The following is a 12440-nucleotide window of genomic DNA, read 5'->3' on the forward strand; positions in this document are numbered from 1 at the left end:
TATATACTCTCTGAATTGTTTGCAATGAGCTTTCTATTAATTTTGCAGTGGGAAAAACCAGTACAGACATCATAAAAATAAAACAACGCGAGCATCCAGGGCTCCTTACTGGCTGTAGGATAAGTTGAAACTCCTTAACATGATATATAAAGTCTGTTGAGAGCCTTGTGCTTTACACGTGCTGAGGAAGTCATAATTCTGAAATATGCGACACACTCAAATCTCTTTGACTACACCATTCTTTCTACCTGGAATGGCTTTCTCCCTCATTCCCTGCTTGACAAAGTTAAAAATCCAGTTCATCTGTGACACCCTCCAGTGGAATAAACCTTAACTCCCTCTATCGCTAATAGCCCAGATAATAGCTTTGTTCTTCTAATACTTAATATCTCGTTCGAGTTGCTTACAGGTCTCTCTTGTCCTCAACAGACTATGAGCTCTGGAAGACAATGACCATGTTCCTTCATCGTTTATCCCAAACACTTGACACAATGCTAGCAAAAAGAAGACAGTACACAATAAATGTGTGTTGAATGAGTTAACCAACAAGCAACATAAATGTATATATTCTTCCTGTTTTGCAAAATGAAAGGAGAAGAAGTTTTCACATGCCTTAAAGGATAGGCTATAACACAGAAAACGGATTAGGCTACTTTGGAGAGGCTTCAAAAGCAGAACTGGCACTAAGGAGTAGAAGTTGATTTTAGCACACTCTGGGGAAAAATTTTCTAACAATTAAGGTTGTGTAAAAACAAATGCAGCATATCCAGAAATTGTAAAATCCCAGTTAGTGCAGTGTTCAAACAGAGGCTTGGTAATCAGTTCTCAGGGATGGTAGAGAAATGATCCCCATGTGGTGCATTGGGTGAACAATGAGCCCTACAGTTCTTTCTACTACTACAGTCCTACTACTACAGTAGATGGCTTGCAGTAATTTTTAGGTCCCTTCCTGCTTACCATTCAATGGTTCTGAAAATGAAATAAACAATTTATGAAGATGTTAGGTCTTGAGGAACCTAAAACACAAATCAAATTCAGTTCCTGGAGCCTACAATAGGCACTGAAAACTGGTTAAATGCAACATACACATGAGGAAGAACCTAAATCAACAAACTTGGATTTTATAAGAGATTAATTCTACATGACGTAGCTTGTCATTAACTCTGACCTAAAATTTGGAAGTCAAAGTAAAAAAGCAGCACTATTTGTTTTAAGAACAAATCTAGTGCCAGTTACCTCAGTTCCACTCATTATATCCTTCCATTCTCTGATTCACTGAAAAGGAAGAATACACAGGAACACCAGTGGGATCTTGGAAAAATTATGTAGGGCTGCTGAGAGGTATGTTTACCTCTATGTTTTCATCTACACAAAACAGAGTTCATCAAGTTCCTTATTCCAAAATAACAATAAACAGTAACTTTGAACTTCTGTAAGTACAAACATTTTAAGGAACCATGAGACCAAAATAAAGGCTTATGCAATCAACCTCTGCTTTCAGAACACTTGCAAGAGAAGTCCCTTTCCATCTGGGCCATCTTGCAAGAATGCTGTTTCCGTTTGTCAAAAAGAAACACTGTCCACATTTGTACAGTTGAAAAAAGAGCCTAAGTTAAGTTAAAAATGTCTGAGACAAAATTAAAACACGTCTGAGACTGATTAGAGAATAAAGGTAAATCCTACACCAAGAAATTTAAAACGAGAACATCAGAGGTGGAAAGAACTTTAGAAGTCCTCTTGGGTCCAACCTCCCACTGAATGCACCCTCCTTCTAAGGGTGACCACCTGGCTTGTCCAATGCTAAGTCAGTTATGTACCATTTCAAAAGATAGTCGGTTTGTCCATTAGACAGCATCGACTAGTAGAGAAGCCTTCCTTATACTGAGTCCGATTAATCTGTCTTCCTACCATTTTGATATCCTGGTGCTGCTTTTTACTCCCCCCATACTTATATATCAAAGTATGCAAGATAAAGATGGAGGTTTGGAGATTCTGGCAGAAGAAAGCAGCCACTTATATACTCAACCAAAATACAAGCCCGCTGAACTAGCTTGATCCAGGAGTTCAATGATAGAACAGACGTAGCAATTAGACAGACTGCTGTGATTATCAACGGAGATGAAGCAAAGCAACATTATCTTCCTAACAGGTAACCAGAAAAAGGAGGTTAAGGGAAGTAGAACACTGCTAAGTACTCACTAATGAAATGATTAGTCAATCTATATCTAAAGCTAATTCAGTAGTTAACTTAAAATGGCTTTTCTCAAAAAACATTAAAGCCTGTAACACAAAGAAATCAACAGGGAAGCAGACTGAGGAGAAAGGAAGGAGGCATTCTTCATCTTTCTCATGTTATTTAAGTGGCCCTTCTTATCTACAGAGCTAAAGATACGGATTATCTAAACTACAGCACTAATTTCCTGTGTGACTTTAGACAAGTCAATACACCTCTCTGACAAGTCAATATACCTTAACCAGATTATCTCAAATCTACCTCTTCTGAAAGACAGTAACTTTATCTCAAAAATTCATTAAACTACTCCAAAAAGGTTGAAGGGAAGGCAATTAACTTTTAGTAAATCTGGCTCCACATAATCTTACTGCCTTAGTTTATTATTATTATTATTATTATTATTATTATTATTATTATTATTATTATTTTGTAGAGGCGAGGTCTTGCTATGTTGCCCAGGCTGGTTTTGAACTCCTGGGCTCAAGAGATCTTCCCACCTTGGCTTCCCAAAGTACTGGGATTACAGGCAATGAGCCACTGGGCCTGGCCATTGGTTTATTATTAACAGGTAGGGATTTACTGTCACTCTTCCTTGTTGTCTCTCCCACCAGTGGAAGGTAACTAGTTTCTACTTGGGTGATGTTTCTGGGAATAAAGAACTATCAGTCATCGCGTATCATTATTATCAACTCAATTCCCCAGGTGACTTCAGGAGGGAAAGAATGGGATCCTAGTTTGGACCTTGTTGGCTCCGAAAAGGACATTCTGCCAACATATGTTCTGATAATGTCATCACCTCATTCAAAGCTGTGTCACTGGACCCCCCCACCATCAACTGAACTCCAAACTTCAAAGTATGGCTTAAATTCTCCCGTGATCTGGGTCTTTCTTTAATTCTCATTACTCCTCTTCTCACTTCTATATACCAACAATGACATCACTTCCTCTTAAAACTGTGTGTAGAGATGCCACTGGTCATGTTCCTGACTCACAGAGAAATCTGAGAGAGTGAATCCTATCCACAGAGACCCACAGGCCTTTTTCTGATTTGGGGATGGGATACAGACAGAGGGACTCTTGGGCATGGTGAGTCCCTGTTCCAACTAGAGGACCTCCTGACTGCCACAAAAAAAATCAACATACCCATATGTGAAAACACCACATTGTATACTGTAAACATACATAATTTTCATTTGTCAATTATATCGTCATAAAAAAATTTATTTCCAGTTGGTCCTGAGAAAGCTATGCAGAGATCTTGGTAGTTATGTCTCAGAGCTGAGACAAGGCCCAAGTCTTTGGGGGTTTCCCTAGGAGATTCTGGTATGTGCTACTATGATTGTTTTTATAGCAAAGAGCCAACGTATTTCAAGGAGGGAGAAAGAGCTAGCCAAGAGATTTTCTGACAGTATTGAAGAACCCTGTAAAGTCAGTGAGATGAGACTGATTACATAAGCCAATGAGGCCCCCTAGTTGCTTCCATTAGAGGCCAGTCCCTTGATACTACAAACACTGAATAAGACAAAACTTAAAAATCTGATCAGGTTCACCTCTTTCTTTGAGGACAATAGACTTTTTCAAAAAAGAGCAAAAGTGGACCCCCTTAAGCTTTCATTTCATGGAGTGAACTGATGATGGCTAACCTTCAAGACACGGTCACTTGAAGATCCATCAAAATCCTTCCAATCCCTAGTGACTCGTGCCCCAAACACCCTAAACGCACCCCATAAGAGAGAACAACTTATGAGGGAAATGGTAGATGGTGTGATTGAAACACTTATCTTAAGAAAGCTTACAACTGTGCTCCCAAGAAAGTACAGGATGGAAGCAAAGAGTTCTAGAACTGAAGGAAAAAATTATTGAATGCTGGAACGTATGAATGAACTCAGTTGCAAATGATAAAGAGAGCCAGCTAAAAATCTACAACCAAAACTGCTGGAGAAGATAGATTTGCTTGCTCTCTTTAGAGTCAATTACATGGATAATGGCAATTTGGAACTGGAAAAAAGGGTGAATCAGAAATGGAGACCACTTAGACTATTGTCAGAAGTCAATCTGAAGAAACTCATTGATTCTATTCAGGCAAATACTCCTTAAAAAGGTTAGAAGAGGCCGGGCGTGGTACGTCATGCCTGTAATGCCAGCACTTTGGGATGCTAAGGCCGGTGGATCACCTGAGGTCAGGGGTTCAAAACCAGCCTAGCCAACATGCTAAAACCCCATCTCTACTAAAAATACAAAAATGAGCCAGGCATTGTGGCTCACGCCTGTAATTCTAGCTATTTGGGAGGCTGAGGCAGGGGAGTTGCTTGAACCTGGGATGTGGAGGTTGCAGTGAGCTAAGATTGAGCCACTGCACTCCAGCCTGGGTGACAGAGCAAGACTCTGTCCCCCCCAAAAAAAAGGGGGGGAGAAGAACTACTTACACTTTGTTGATCAACTTACATCTCTCACAAATAGCTTTACAAGGCCTATTTCCTCTATTTGCAAAACATCTTTTTGTGCAAATCTTGCTCTGCCCACTTTCCCCATGAAGCTTTTTCTCCTTCCTATTCCAACTCCCACAGCACTCTGCTGCCTCTCCTGCTGCACTCACTGATTTGTGGTTGTTCTATTGTTGGGTTTTTTGTTTGTTCTTCTAAGATAGGGTTTTGCTTTGTTGCCCAAGCTAGAGTGCAGTGCAGCCTCAAACTCCTGCGCTCAAGCAATCCTCCCACCTCAGCTTCTTGAGTAGCTGGGACTACAGGCATGTGCTACCACGCCTGGCCAGCTTTTATTTTTGAGAGCTCCTTTAGGTAACAACAACAAATAAAAGTATACTAATTTAGTATACTTTTTTTTTTTTTTTTTTTAAGACGGATTCACGCTCTGTCGCCCAGGTTGGAGTGCAGCGGCATAATCTTGGCTCACTGCAACCTCCGCCTCCAGGGTTCACGCCATTCTCCTGCCTCAGCCTCCCGAGTACCTGGGACTACAGGCACACGCCTACCACGCCTGGCTAATTTTTTGTATTTTTAGTAGAGACGGCGGGGTTTCCCCATGTTAGTCAGGATGGTCTTGATCTCCTGACCTAGTGATGCACTCACCTCGGCCTCCCCAAGTGCTGGGATTACAGGCTTGAACCACGGTGCCCGGCCTAATTTAGTATACTTTTTAAAAACCTAGTATGAGTATTTTGCTTATGTGGATTTAAGTTTTTAGATGCTTATTACAGAAAATCACACAAAGGTAATTTAAATACCCTAAATAGAAAGTCAAGGGAAAGGGTGTCCTTAATGCTCCTTGTCTCCTGGTTAGCCTATGATATTTCAGCTCTAGCCAATTTCTTTTACACAAAGACCCTGCTTAAAGCATTTATGAATAAGCTGGAAGAGTGGTGGATGAGACATGGCTTCTCTGAATAGGGGAGGGAGGACACAAAAAATAGCTGCTTTCATTGAGGGCAGGAAAGAGATTATTTCATTAGGAGCCAAACAGTGAGACTATCTCAGTACAAACAATTGTTTGGCTTGAAGACTCCATGTGGGTAATTACTCCAGCAAAGGCTCAGCTGGAATGGAACACGGAGCCTGCCAGGACCTAAGGATAGGGACTGACACAGGCTTAAGTGTCTGAATCATGGCTTTGGAATCCCAGAGCATCCCAGCAAAGATGCTCACCCCAATCTGCGAGAAGCACCATTCTGCACCTGACCGAGTGAAGAATGTGAATGTAAAACAGATGAGAAAAACTGGGGTTACTGGGAGCAAATTCAAAGTTATTAAAACTAAACTGATATTTTATAGCAAATGTAGCAAGTCCAAAGATTAGATTTGTTGGGAAATCTAATGCATTTCAATCACCACTTCAATGGCTAACAACAGGCTGGGTGGAGTCGGTGTGCAGGGAGGGACTGCTGAGCTAACAGCTGGGCAAATCATTTCCAAGTCAGCCAGGTGGACCTGATATTTTAAAACTTGATATTATAATTAAACCAATTTCCTAGTGACCTCACTTCAGGTAATATATGCAAACTTGGTTCTCAAGTTACTGTCTTCATCTCCTGGGGACATTTAGTTCTTTACATTTTTAGGTTACTTCAGGTTAACTTCCTCTTTGCAACAACCAGTATCTACTCATATATTTAAAAATAAAAACAAAACAAAAAACTAAAGCTGCAAAGTGAGCCTGCCCGCTGCGGGAGGGAAGGGGCCTGTGTTTAGAAGAAGCTACTCAAAAGGGTGATATGGTCATTGTCCAGTGAGATTGCTCTTCAACCTCCATCCCTAGGATAGACTCCCCACACCACCACATTGACAAGGGATTTTTTCCCCTAGAAAAGCTGAAGGGATAACTATCATAATACTAGGTTCTGGATGCACAAGACCCAGTCCCAATCCATAACTCACAATCCCAGGGCCTTCCTAAGTTGCTACCTGATAGCCTTTGCGAGTAAATGCTTTCATACATTTCAATTATTACCCTGACCAAGCCTAACGGCAGGCTGGGGGGGGGGGTGTAGGCATATAGGGACTGCAGAGCTAACAGCTGGGCAATCATTTCAAAGTTGGCCAGGTGGACTCAACATTTATAAATTTGACATGGTCATTAAAGTCGCTCATAATCAAGTGTCAGCATTCATCTGTGTATAGTATACACTTGATACATGCTTACTGATTAAACAGGGAATAAGCAATAGTGGAACAATATGAAAACTGATATTAAAAACAGCCCATATTCAAATAGTCTCATCTTTGTCCCTCTAGACCAATGGCTCCCAACAGAAACAATTTCCCCTCAAGGGGCAATGCTGATGTCTAGAGACACTTCTGGTTGTCACAACTGGCAGAGGGGTGAGGAAGTGCTACTGGCATCTAGTGGGCAGGGGACAGGAATGCTGGCTTCTAAACATTCTAAAATGCCCTGGACAGTGCCCACAACAAGGAATCACCCAAAATGTCAATAGTCTGAGGTTGAGAAATCGTGCTCTAGAGGAACCATTTTTAAGCCATTTAGTTTGAAGTGAGACATAAGAATATGTCAGTTTTGTGGAAAGGCCTCTTCTCTTGTTCTGTAACAAACAGATACACATTTAGAGTATAAAATTCTAAAATTGTAACAAACCTTAGGAATGATCTAGTCTAAGCACAGTTGGAGAAGCTAAGGCCTAGAGAGGTCAAGTCATTTGCCCAAGTTCACAGAAGAAAGGATCCGCTGGACTGAACTTAGAATCACCTTTACACACCCAAATGTGTGTTATACATAGTAGATGCTCAATAATGGTCACTAAATTGATATCTTGTTCTTTAGGTGTTCCTTTTTTTTTTTTTTAAGTTACAACATACAATTCACTCTCTGCTCCTGGGAACCTGAGACTGTTTGTGAAGACGAAGTTCTTCCCATCCACACTCCCCTTCCTCAAAAAGAAGCCCAGAAGGGAAAAATAGTGTAACGTACTAGAGCTCAAGACAGAGTGGCCAGGCAGAAAATGTTTTTCAATTGTTTCCAGGGAAGCTCACGTCTTTCACCCAGGCAGAGGCTCTACACAAAACCTTCTAAGTGAGCAAATGAGCCCTTGTGCAAGACCATGGACATGCGAATTTCTCTTCGCAACTCAGCACAGCAGCTTTCCTAACACACTGGGGAAGTCCCAACCAATGGCAAACAGATGGAAAATCAGTGCCAGTTTCACTGAATCACAACCACATCCAAACAAGCTAGAGAGCTTTCAGTTCTAAACAAACAGCAGAATCAAAATGAATTCTGGGATCAAAGTACGAATGGTTGGTTAGTCCAGTGGGTGCTGAATATCAGTCATCAAAACAGCCCTGGCTTAAGGGAGGAGAGCAAAAGATGGAGATTTGCCCTTTGAAAAGGAAAACATTCACCATGATGTTTCAAAACCTAGGTGTTTCAGAATAGAATACAATGAGGTAGAGGTCAAAGATATGGCACAAGGGGGTGGGGCAAAGATACCAGCCATGTGAATAGAAAGATACTGCAAAGGGAACATTAGGCAGATGAACCCAGGGAAGGTCTGGCGGGGCAGGGCAGGGGAAAGGCGGGGGGAGCGGTATCACAATTTCAAAAAAGCCCAAGATTCTTTAAATTAAACAAACCTGTTCCATTGGGCACAAGGAGAGTTTCTAAAACTGCTGCAAGGCTATTAAATTCTACAGCACCTGAGAACAATGTCTAAATATTTACTCCCATCCCACAAAAGGGCTAAAGGGCTGCTATTTCAGCCTCCTGTTTCACACTTCATGCTACATTTTTCCCAAGACGATGTGTCACACCAAAACCTCCTACTGAGAGGGCAGAGGATTCGCTTCATGTCTAGCTCCAGCTTTCAAAGCAGCACAGGTGGCAGAAGCACAGAAATGAAATGGCACAAAGAAGCAATTACCACAAAGCAACCATGAGATTCACCTGCTCAGCTTCTTGGGCTGTCACAGATCTTCAGCTATCTGAGCTAATAGTATGAGGGTGACTATCAAAAAACAAAACAAAGTATATGACCTGAACACATATTAATAGAATAACGCTGCTCATAACAGGGACATAGACACTATGTGCCAGACACTGTGCATTAGGTATGCAGATAGATGTGAAAACACAGTCCCTGTCCTCATTTCCAGTCTACGGCCTTTCTTCAAAAAAAATTATAATGCAGTAGCTGTTACCTCCTTTCTACTAATGTAGGACCTCTAATCCATCTTCCTAGAGGACTAAGTTTAAGTGAATGAGGACTATATGAACAACCTAAGATGCTAGTCATTGGCACAAGGGTATTTCCGCACATCAGGTATACAAGGTGAAAGTGCTGGCCCATCTTGCTGTGATATGACCCATAAAGCTGTTCTTTATGTTCCTTATGTCCGTTATGTTCCTTATGTCCCTTATGGAGAAACCAGGGTTCTCTCAAGTTCCCCATTCCTTGCCTTAGCAGACATCTACTGCAATGAAGCAGTTCAGAATAACGCCCAGAGCAAAGCTGTCTCTACGTGGGCTCAACCCAGAGAATCCCCCTGGTAACTTTTTCAATTAGAGGGCCCACTTGACTACTCAAATCTGAACACATAAATAACCCATCACTCTAACAACAACACAAAAATTTATACTTCCCTATCTGTATTGTTGAAAAGTTGAAAACTCAAATATTAACAATTGGGCAAGAGATAATAATGACATATTCTAATGATGGGATACAAAAAATGTTTTTAACGTCATGAAATAAGCTTATAAAAAATGTTAAGCAAAAATGAATGATATAAAATCATTATGGTATAAGCTCAAGTAAATGGGTGATAAAAATTATGAAAAATAAGGCTGGGTGTGATGGTTGACGCCTGTAATCCCGGCACTCTGGCAGGCCAAGGCAGGCAGATGATGTGAGCTCAGGAGTTCGAGACTAGCCTGGGCAACATGGCAAAACCCTGTCTGTACTAAAAATACAAAAGTTTGCTGGGCGTGGTGGTGTGCACCTGTAGTCCCAGCTACTTGGAAGGCTTAGACAGAAGAACTGCTTGAGCCTGGTAGACAGAGGTTGCAGTGAGCTGAGATTGTGCCACTGTATTCCAGCTTGGGTGACGGAGCGAGAGACCTTGTCTCAAAAAAAAAAAAAAAAAAGAATTATGAAAAATATCTTCAGCATCATTATATTTTTCATACTTTCCATTGATTTTTATCATGGGGTATAGGTTTCATAATCATAAAAGATAAAGTTGTTGTTGTTGTTTAAAAAAACAAACAGCATTTACTGATTATAAGCGCAGGGATCCTCCCATCTCCCCAGCTCCTAAAATCCCGTAAGACAGAAAACAACTATGGCAACAAATCTTTCTTTCCTTAAATGTATGAGAAGTCTAATGAAACTGCGACCTATTTTTACTCTGCCCATAATATGGACCCTTGATCTGAGCCACTTGTGTCAGGCTACTTCTGTTGAGACGAGACTCAGAACAAGTTAGAATGCTCAGAGGAGCCAAGCTGGAGTCTTCCTGATTCCAATGTTGCATTTAATGAAGCTTCCTTTCTCTTTCATATAATCTGGGAATGTTAATACTGTAGTCACACTACAGGAAAGACCTTTCCTCAAGGTTCTCCTCCATCTGTAACAGTTCCTCTAACCAAACTCTTCATGACTACTTTCAGAGAGACAAAGTCAATCCCTGTTCCAAACAGCTAATCTTTCAGTAAAAATGATTTCAACATAGTAGAAGAGCCTGCATCTCTTAATTCATTCCTTCTCAAATCAGCTGTCACACTCAAATTGGTTTCCGTCAGCTCTGCTGTTTTCAGCTATTTTGAACAAAAGCATCATGGTAAGAACAGGGAGTTTCCTTCCTGTTTCTCTTCTCAGGGTTTGTGTCAGTTACAAGGAGTGATAAAGTGTCAACAACAACAAAAATACACCAATGCCCCTTCTCTACAAGCTTTACACTACAGCATATGACATCACCAGTTCACACAGAAAATCCTGTATGAAATTATTTTTGAAGGCATAGAACAAAAACAACCACCTAAATAATATTCAGACAAAATTTCCTTAACTCAAAACTAGAAACACTATAGAACCATTTTCTAAATCCACACATGTGGGGACTTCCAGTTAGACAGAAAAGAGGAAGTTAAATGACAAAATATACTGTGTGTGCACTTTGGACCAATGAGGTGAAGTAACACTGCAGGATTAACATGTAAACCCACATCTAAAGATGTAAGCTCTGTGGTAGACAGAGCCTGGGGATTTATGGTCTTCCATCACCAGCAACTGCTGCAAAAGACAGCATGGCTATTTGAAGAAAAGGAAAAGAAAAGGTGCTCTATTTGCTCAAATCACCATGCTAGGACACGCTTATCAGCTACAGCTGAGAGTAGGTCTCTCCCCCTCTCGCATTTGTTTGCTTCACTGTTTCAACACATCATAAAATGAGAGCATTACACATTTGGTTTGTGGGTGAGGGGAAATGACATGAGGCCTGAGGAACCCAGTTCTCATTGTTTCAGATTAAGAAATTTCTTCTTGGAAGCTTTGACCTGAAATGTTTTTTTAAAAAAAGTAGTTTCCAAGTGAGCTTATGAAATCCAGAACTTAAATAAACTGTATTCTATATGTATTTAAAAGCAAACCAGAATTCCTACAGGAAATCTGTAAACCTGAGGGGAAAAGAGGGCTATGGTCAACAAAATTTGTCAGAGAATCACTTAACATTAATTGAAAATGAAAAGAAGCAACAATAATAAAATTCTACTACTACCCAGTGACATGCTACAAAGAAGGGATTCCAGGGCAAGCTTCAGCCACACATGAGGGAGGATGGGGGATAAGGGGAAGAGCTGGACAAACTGAAGACGACCACCAGAGCAACCTTACGCTGACGGATGGCCACAGCTGAGGCAGATCTGGCTCATCTCTGGGGCTGTCCACTGGGGAGAGACCTGCAGTTCAGCCATCAGTGGACCGGCATTCACAAAGCCTGTGGGGAAACACAGGATCCAGAAGAATGGGGTAGGGAAGGAGAAAGTGTAGGAAATGGAATAGTCAAACACAGCAGTGAAATATTATATTTATTAAATATGAAGCTTCAAAAATGCATAGATGGATCTCTTAAGTTGAAATGGACCAGTTGAAAAGAACCGGTACTCTGGAAAGCAGTCTGATATGCTGTTTCAAATCCCAAATTACATTTTCATTACACCTGTGAATTATAGTAACCGCCTGCCAAGAGGAAATGAGTTTTTTGGAGAAAAGAAAGAAACAAGGAAACCTATGCAATTGTTACAGTTGGTAACTTCACTCAAACAATGAGAGTCCTTTATCTGTGGCCTCTGTGGGAAGTAACAGCCTAAAAGCAAACATACTCACACTGCACTGAAAACTCTGCTGGCCTAGTTCCACCAATTCCATTAATATAGCAAAGGCCCAAATGCAGGTGACCTGATTGACAAAAAAAGCACTTCTAGAAAGGGCTGAACTTGTCTCATATAACTCATTAGACACTTTTATAATCAAGAAGAAAACAAGTAGCCACAACTTGGAAAGCTCTGCCCTTAAATGGAGCAGCAGCAACATTCCTTACAAGACAAAATATTTTTTCAGGTCAGGGTAGAAGAAAACAGACCCAGTGATCTTGCCTGCCTCACCCAGTGCAAACTTATCTGAAGTTGTGGGGTAAAACAAACAAATCAGTAAGACTAGTCAAACTGACATGCAGCACAAGATAAA

The 12440-nt window shown here is 40.9% G+C and overlaps 1 protein-coding gene across 7 annotated transcripts in view; it reads right to left on the reverse strand.

Moving 5' to 3' along the window:
* Positions 1 to 12440, reverse strand: part of SMAP2 (small ArfGAP2) — a 75177-nt gene that overhangs the window by 26027 nt on the left and 36710 nt on the right. Inside the window, exon 1 of one of the 7 annotated variants that reach the window (XM_023221252.2) lies at positions 1237 to 1327. The exons of 5 other annotated variants lie outside the window; for them this stretch is intronic. The gene's annotated coding sequence lies outside the window, so the exon portion shown is untranslated. Of the gene's footprint in view, positions 1 to 1236; positions 1328 to 12440 lie in introns of those variants that run through there. One more of the 7 variants, XM_026455716.1, reaches the window with a different exon arrangement.

This window comes from Piliocolobus tephrosceles, chromosome 1 (assembly GCF_002776525.5).
Source record: "Piliocolobus tephrosceles isolate RC106 chromosome 1, ASM277652v3, whole genome shotgun sequence".
Taxonomy (NCBI): Eukaryota; Metazoa; Chordata; class Mammalia; order Primates; family Cercopithecidae; genus Piliocolobus; species Piliocolobus tephrosceles.